Source organism: Cryptomeria japonica, chromosome 7 (genome assembly GCF_030272615.1).
Source record: "Cryptomeria japonica chromosome 7, Sugi_1.0, whole genome shotgun sequence".
NCBI lineage: Eukaryota > Viridiplantae > Streptophyta > Pinopsida > Cupressales > Cupressaceae > Cryptomeria > Cryptomeria japonica.
Window position 1 is genome coordinate 427,103,717 of NC_081411.1, and position 8,780 is coordinate 427,112,496.

General features: G+C 36.7%; 1 pseudogene; it reads left to right on the forward strand.

Annotated features, from left to right (window-relative positions):
- Nucleotides 1–7,172: 7,172 nt before the first annotated feature.
- On the forward strand, nucleotides 7,173–8,162 carry LOC131856812 (chlorophyll a-b binding protein CP29.1, chloroplastic-like; annotated as a pseudogene).
- The last annotated feature ends 618 nt before the right edge of the window (nucleotides 8,163–8,780 follow it).

The following is an 8,780-nucleotide window of genomic DNA, read 5'->3' on the forward strand; positions in this document are numbered from 1 at the left end:
TTCACATGGTTATATTATAATGAAAACATTTAAATAAATAGAGTTTTATAGGTAATGTAGTGTAATTTGGTTGATAGACAATAATACAATTTTGAATGTATAATGATATTTTTTTATAGGTTAATGTAGAGCATTTTTATTTTATTTTTTGGCAAGGTGGCAATACCATTTGATATATTTTATTAATAATAAATAATTTTTACAATATATTTAAAAACTGGTTCAAACTGAGCTCCCAGAGCAGCAAGAAAAACTCTGGTCATTGCTCATCAACATGATTATAGAAAAGAAGTAGTGAACAATCCTCTAGCCGGAGCTAGTTACAAAATAGAGATCAACAAAGGAGCATGCAGGCTCTTTTACACATAAGAGCATGCAAGCTTATTTACAAAATAAGTTCCTAGGATATCTTGAATGTCCTACAACAAAGAACTCCTGCAATCAAAATTGACATGCCCCTGCACCAAAAAACAATTGCAACCAAAAACTATATATACTACAGAACACAAAGAATTTACAAGAAACGCAAGGTTCCAAAACATGACTAACACCAATGACATGAGATCTATGGTCTGCCATTATAGACAAATGCCAAAGGAGAAGAGGTGAATGTGGAAATGCTAGAGAGAAATGAAGCCCAAAATTTTTATGTCGTAAATGAAAAGAAAGAGGAGATATATCATAAAAAATTGACAAACCAAAAGAAGCGGTGTATAGAGATAATCATGAAAACAACGCTACATCAAACTTTAAATGACATATGAAGGACAGATTCCCAATGTGAAAATAAATATCTCCAGATTTCACACCAGAAGAGAGTACCAAACACACGAACAACATCAATAACAACCAACTCATCATTAATGAATGCCAAGTGATGATCAAGTAAAGCAAAGTACCTCAAATCAAAACCAAATGGAATTATGAAAAGAAATACCTCACCAAGAGAAGAGAATATCAACTCGTATAAACGAGCAATCATATAATAAGAAAGATTAAATCCTCAACTCTCTGCAGGCTATAATTAATAGGTTTGGGAGCTCATCAAATCACCCCCCAATCAAGAGGAATCAATAACAGTTTTGTCACAACCCATATTAGCGAGGCAATCAACCAATGCATTACCTTCACGATAAACATGTGAGATGATGAGGTGCTCAAACGTATCAAGAAGAGTCCATATTTGTTCAATAATATACCAGAAATGCCAATTATCAGCTTTTCTTGCCTTGCAAGCATTAATGACAATAGTTTAATCACCTTCAATATGAAGGTATTTGAAATTCAAATCCTTAGCCATAACAAGACCGTCTAAAAGAGCACAAGCCTCGGCCATATTATTTGTGCCGGGAGAAATTGGCATAGCTTTTAATGTTAATAAAGAACCCAAATGATCATGAAAAACTATGCCTATTCCTAAATCACCAGGATTTCCACGGGAGGATCCATCAAAATTCAATTTACAAAAAGGGGCATTAGGAGGATGCCATTTTATGGAATTTCTGTCTACAGGTGTTTTCTGAATCCTTGGAAAGGTAGGGGATATAGGAATAACGATACTTTTCCAAGAAGAGATCATAAAATTGTCCCAAGAAGAGAACTCTGAATTCATGTTAAAATATTCATGGACATGAGCATTAACTTGCTCAATAAGACTTCTTTCCAAAATCCCAAGAACAACCGAAAAATCCGATGAGTCACATCTAAAAATGCGCTTGTTTCTTTCCCACCAAATGTCCCATATGACTGAAGAGGGAATTATAAACCACAAACAAGCAAATAGAGAAGATGAATACAAAATTGGCCAAACTGAAACATGTCCCATAAAGATAAAGGTAAAGAGAATGAAAGAGATAAATTTTGTAGGACAAAATGCCAACAACTACTCGCAAACTCGCAATGAAGAAAAAGATGATTGACATCTTCAAGAGCTTTACCACATAAGACACAAGAAAAGGAGGCTGCAATATTAAATTTGACTAAACGATCACCAGTCAAAATTCTATTTTGCAGCGCGAGCCAAGAAAAAACACCAGCTTTAGGTAATACTGAGTTATTCCAACAGGACAAAAAGGCACGATGAGGAGCATTTTGATTGGCCATTTGTTGAACAACAAAATATCCTTCTTTAATAGAGTAGTTTCCCGATTTAGAAGGGCACCAAATAAGTTGATCTTTGATGTTAGAAAGGAAAGCCACTCGATCTTGTAAAATGGATTTAAAATTTTGAATTTCCTGCAAGGACAATGGCAGAGTAGAGGGATCCTTCCATGAGACCTTGTGAGAAAACAGATCAACACTATCTACATAATCAATCAATCTAACTCCCCATGATTGAGAAAGAACAACTGAAACAGAAGCAACAGAATCATGCTGCGAAAGAGGGGGAAAGCCATTCTAGGAGTCTTTCCAAAAAAGAATATACTCCCCCGAATGGACCTGCCAGGAGAGAAAATTAGAGACCACTTCCCTACATGAGATCATAAAGTTCCAAATAGCAGACCCCTATGGAGGATTAGAAATTGTGAAGATCCTAGCAAGGTTCTGGGAATCCAAAGACTTAGCCTACATAATTTGGTACCACAAAGATTGGGGCTTAGTATACATAGACCAAACTAGTTTGCCCCCAAAAGCCCTATTTCTTTTAGATAAGTCATGAATCCCAGCACCACCAACTTGCTTGGAAAGAGACATCTTGGTCAAAGAAATCAGTGGAATCTTTTTATCTTCTATCATGTTGTTTTTCCAAAGAAAAGATCGAATAATCTTTTAAATTTGGGAGATGATTGATCTAGGAGCTTGAAGAACTGAGATATAGTAATTGGGAATGGCAGATAGGACCGTTTTAATGAGAAGTATCCTACCTGAAAGAGACAACCACCTAGCCTTCCAAGTAGAAATACGAGATTTAAGTCTCTCAATAACCGAATTCCAAATAGAAGACTTGGCAGATCCCATAAAGAAAGGAATCCCCAAATAGGTAGAAGGAAGAGAGTCTACTGGGAAACCTAAGATATTCACAAGTCTATCAGCCACCAACTGAGGAGTATTAAAAATGAAGATCTTGGATTTATGGGGGCTAATCTGTTGGCCAGATCCAGCAATATAAGTATCCAGAATAAATTTAATATGAGTAGCCTGTTGAATAGAAGAAGACCCAAATAAAAGTGTATCATCAGCAAAAAGGTTATGAGTGATTGACATATCAAAGTTAGGAATTAATACCCCTTGCCAAAAGCCCAGATCCCTTTTCTTAATAACCAATCGACTAAAAGCTTCTGCCATAATGATAAATAAGAAAGGAGATAAAGGATCTTCTTGTCTAACACCCTGGGTTGAAGAAAAGTATCCAGAGGGAGCTCCATTAATGATGACAGAAAATGAAGCAGTAGAAATACAACTCTTGATCCATTTACACCAGCTTTCAGAGAAACCAAATTTTCTCAAAACTTTGAGCAAAAAAGCCCAGCAAACTTTATCATAAGCCTTCATCATATCAAGTTTGACCACAAAAGCTGGGATATTGGACGAATTTATGGAATGTAAAGTTTCATGAGCAACAATTGCACCCTCATGAGTTTCACGACCCAGAACAAAACCTCCTTGTTGAGGAGGGATTATATGAGGAAGGAGAATTTTAAGTCTTAAATAAATAGCCTTGGTGAAGATTTTATAAATAGAGTTGCACAAAGAAATGGGTCTAAATTCAGCAAAAGTTTGGGGATTCTTAGATTTCGGGATAAGGGCAATATAAGTGATGTTAAATTTTTTAAGGATATACCCACCCCTCCTAGACTCTTCCAAAGCCATTAATAAGTCAAAACCAATAAAATCCCAACATTTCTAAAAGAACAAGATAGTAAACCCATCAGGACCTGGAGCTTTGTTAGGGGTCATGGAAAAAACAACAGAATGAAGCTCATCTAAAGAAAAAGGCCTCATAAGAAAGTTATTATCCTCATGGGAAAAAAGGGAGGGGATAGAACCCACATGATGATCCATGGAGGAAGAAGAAAAAGGAGACAACAATTCCTTAAAAAAAGACACCCCCTCCTCTCTAATCTGCTGATCTGAATTAAGGACATAACCAGACTTAGAATCCTTAATACTAAAAATTGTAGAAGCAGCTCTTTTAAGCTTGGCTTCAGCTTGAAAGAAGGCAGTATTCTTGTCACCTTCTTTAAGCCAAACCTCACGAGACTTTTGCTACCAATAGATTTCAACCCGAGAGCAAAGGATCTCCCAGTAAGCTTGCAATTTCTTTTGAGCATCATTAGTGGAGGAATTAGTGCCATGTCTAATAATATCCTCATTAACAACCTTCAAATCATTGGCAACTGCCTCTTTTTCATGAAAAATATTCTTAAAGACCAATTTATTCCAAGCCATAATTTGAGATTTCACGAATTTCAGTTTGGAATAAAACTGGAACATCTTGGTCCCTTTGCAAAACAGAGCACTTATCCACCATTGCTATAATAAAGAAAGAAAATGAGGATGAGTGATCCACATTTTCTCAAACTTAAAAGAAGGTCTAACAGAGGGAACATGATCCAATTTATCAAAATTGAGCAAAATTGGGAAATGGTCAGAATCTGAGGGGGTAAGAATCTCAGAAGAAAAGGAAAAGTTGCTCAAACGTAGGTTTAAGGAAATAAGAAATCTGTCAAGGCGAGAGGCAATCTAGCATTTAGATATCCTATTAGTCCAAGTGAAAGAACCATTAGAAGGGAAAATATCGTATAACACACTATTTTGTACAAAGGAAGAAAAGTCATTAATAACCTTCTGAGTTGTAGGATTACCCCCTCTTTTTTCATTCGAGGAAAGGAGAGCATTAAAATCACCCCCAAGCACAATAAAAAAATCATCATATTGTAAAAACAATTCAGTTAAGGAATCCCATAAGTTAGTTTTATCTGAAGGAGAAGTCGTACCATAAATATTAAACATAACAAAAGAGACTTCAAACCAGTCAACCTTTAACAACTACCAATGAGAAGCAAAAGATAACATCTCAACTTTGACTGATTTAGGATTCCATAAAGTTATAAGACCACCAGAAGCACCCAAAGAAGGAACATGAACAGCTTTCCAAAGGGACCATTTGGAAATTATGTTATCAAAAGAATCCTAAGAAAGTTTAGACTCTTGCAATAAGATGATGTCCACTTTTGAAGAATCAAGAAATTTCTTGATCCTTCCCCTTTTGTCATGGGCATTTAAGCCCCTGACATTCCAAGATAAAATCCTCATTTATCACAAGGAGAGAAACATGCCCTCCTTGTTTTGACATGGGAAGAAAAATTCTCTATAATAGTGGATTGAATACCAGCCGCAATCTCCTCCTTGATTTTGGCCAATTTTGGTTTTCGACCCCTCTTCTTAGGAGTTTTAACAATAGGGGGGAAATAGAAGGAGATTGCTCCAAGGCTAGCTTCTGAGAGAAATAAAATCCATACACATTAGAAACAGTTGAAGAAGGACTATCAATAAGATTCGCATCCACACCTTCAACTGAATTTGGCTGAGAAGAGGAAACATGACAACCATCATGGACAGGCCTCGAAGAGGTAGAAGCAGAAGAAAACGAAAATTTAGGAAATTCTTTTGCAACAATCTCATCAAATAGATCATAAGAAACTGAAAATAAAATATCTGAAGCAATAAGCTGAATCTTCTCTTCAGAAATGGAAAGAGAAGAAGGGGACCTTGGAATGGGCAAAAAAGAATCACTATCAAAAATCAAACTATGAACAATTTTGGTATCATCCACCAGACCCACAAAAGAAGAACGAGGAGAAGAATTAACAAAACAATGGTTTGTGCAACCATTCAAAGGTAACAACAATTTTGGAAACGGAACCGAAGGACAAGAAATTTGAAAAAAACTCACAGAGGAGAACAGAAAAGGTTCAAAACGAAATTCAGAAGACCAATAATCCTTGAAAGGACTAGGAAGAAACTTAACAGAACAAAACCGATGAATGGCAGACAGAACAAAGAAGAACACGGCCAAAGAGCAGAGAAAAGTAAAATACATCAGAGGCACATCATATACTGTATATCCAGAAAAAGGAATGAGAGATGTTACAGAAAGAGGTAAAGGATCAGAATCCTTAACATTATGATCCTTTAAAGACTGACGATCCTTACTTTTAAAAAGATAACATTGGCGAAAATCAGATGAAAAATCTAAACAAACTTGTCAAGGTGCATTGGAAACACCACAACATTGAGAGGTGAAATGGCCAAGTAACGGAGCACAAGAATGAATAGCGATCGAATCTTGAATCACCACAGGCTGAATCCATGCACCATATTTGGAGCAAATAGTAATCTCAGAGGGAATGGGTTTAGACAGATTTAATAACCAGCAATCCCTAAAGATGAGGTTGTTCGAAAGGAACTAAATCATGCTTAATAAAAATGCACAATTTGTTTGCCAAGATTTCAACCATATACATATCACGATACTCCAAAGGAAGACCCGAGAAAGTTACCCAGAAGGGCATAAACTGTCGCTTTGCCGATTGAATATCAAAATGAGGAGACCAAGCATAGGTAAAAATTCCTATCCCAAAACAAAACCACCCTTTAAATTTATGCACATAATCCCTATACTTTTCAGAATCGAAAATCACAGTGAAATATAGAGAATCTTTATCAAACAGAAATAAATCCTTCATACCATCCCAATTAGACTTTACCCATGTTAACAGTTTACCAAAAGAAACTGGAGAAAGAAGCTTACCAATGAGGGCAGTAGAACGCAATAACTTCACAAAGTCTTGAATCATGTAATCAGGGAATATAACCTTATACTGCACAGAAGAATGTGGATTACCCCTTATTGAACTGGAAAATGCAAAGGGAGAGTTATGGGGAACTGGATTTGGATGGAAGGGAGCTCATTTAGCAACATGAATGTCATTCGGGGAAGAAAGGGAGTGAGGGTTCGAACCCAAAGTGTTATTTGGCTAGGTAACATAAGATGGGAGGGAAGGATTACAATCCTGGGAGGGAGATCCAGAAGAAAATAATGGGGAAAAACCATCAGGACGCGGGGAGCCATCACAGATGTCAAATGGCGGTTGAGGAGAAACATATCTATGCTTCCTAGGTTTTTTAGAACCAAAAAAGGAATGAAAATGCTTAAAAGGAGTCTTTGGGAGATCAACAGGATGAGGACCCAGAATACCCTGAAATATTAATGCCTTGAGAATAGAAGATTTATAATAAGAACGCGAAGGTTTTGGAACAAAATTACCTGTAAATTTGCGAAAATATGACGAAGCCGGCAGGAATTTGTCATAAGCCAAGTCACGACAGCAACCATCCTTGACAACCCATTGAGGAGAATGATCAGAAGTTTGTAATTGAGCCAAATCATGATCGTCAAATGGCACATCTGCCCATCGCATTTTCTTGTTCGCCATTCCTAGAGGTTTCTTTGAATATCCCTGGATGCCATCACCATCTGCCATCCTCTGTGTGTCCTTGTAATCCAGATCTTTTATTTTGAAAGCGAAGATGCAGCCGACCTCAACTATTATTATTATTGCATAGGTACCCAGAGAAACAAACAACAGAGCGGGCAAAGGAAGAAAGAAAAAATCATGGCTTCCTCTCTCTCCTCCTCATCGTCGGCCTAGCTATGCGGCCACAAACTAAATTCCTTACACTCTGCAGGCAACAGCCATGGAAGCAAAAACTTCAAAGTATTTGCGTGCTTCGGATTCGGCGGCACCAAGGCCAAGACCAAGAAATCTCCACCCCCAAAGCCCAAAGGAGGCTCTTTTTCTGACATGCCTTTGTGGTTTTCGGGTGCCATGGCCCCTGAATGGCTGGATGGATCTCTAGTTGGAGACTACGGGTTTGACCCCCTGGGATTGGGGAAACCCGTAGAGTATTTGCAATGTGACTTGGATGAATTGGACCAAAACTAGGCCAAGAACTTGGCCGGAGATCTGATCGAAACTGTGCGCTTCGACAGACAGGATGTGAACACCACGCCTTTTCAGCCCTACAGTGAGGCGTTCGGCCTGCAGCGATTTCGGGAGTGCGAGCTAATTCATGGCCGCTGGGCGATGCTCACTACCCTCGGTGCCCTAGCTGTCGAGATGATTACCCACTGCACTGCATTTTTTTTTTTGCACTAAGCAATTATTAAAATGTCCCGGTTAATGTAGAGCATTGTAAATTTAGTTAATAGATTAAAATGAGATTTTGGATTTTCTCTTAACATTATGTGAGAAAAATCAAGCTTAAAAAAGATTTGGTTTTTAGATATTATATTGAATAATTTTGATGGGATATTAGAGTAAATTAATATAATATGCATTTATTTATTTTTTTTAAAAAGATTTTTAGTTAAATTTTATGTGTGTGGGGTGTTGTAAAGCATTGTAAATTTAGTTGATAGACTATAATGAGAATTTGGACTTTCTATGAACATTACTATAATGTATAATGTTAAAAAATCAAGCTTGGCAAGACCTACTTTTTAGATATTGTATTATATAATTTTGGTAGGTGATTATAGTAAATAAAAGAGGTTCAAGTCAAGATTACAACTAATTAGTAAAAATGTATAACTTTTAAATAATATATTATAAAGTAATACAATCATTGTTTAGTGAAAAGGGTGGAACATTCCACTTTTAGCTTGAAGGCCATCTTCTACATTGTTTAGTGAAAGTTTTGGGTGTAATGTAAGGCATTTAAGCTATTTTTTCTTTCATCACAAAGAGTGGTTATTATGTTAGATATATATGATG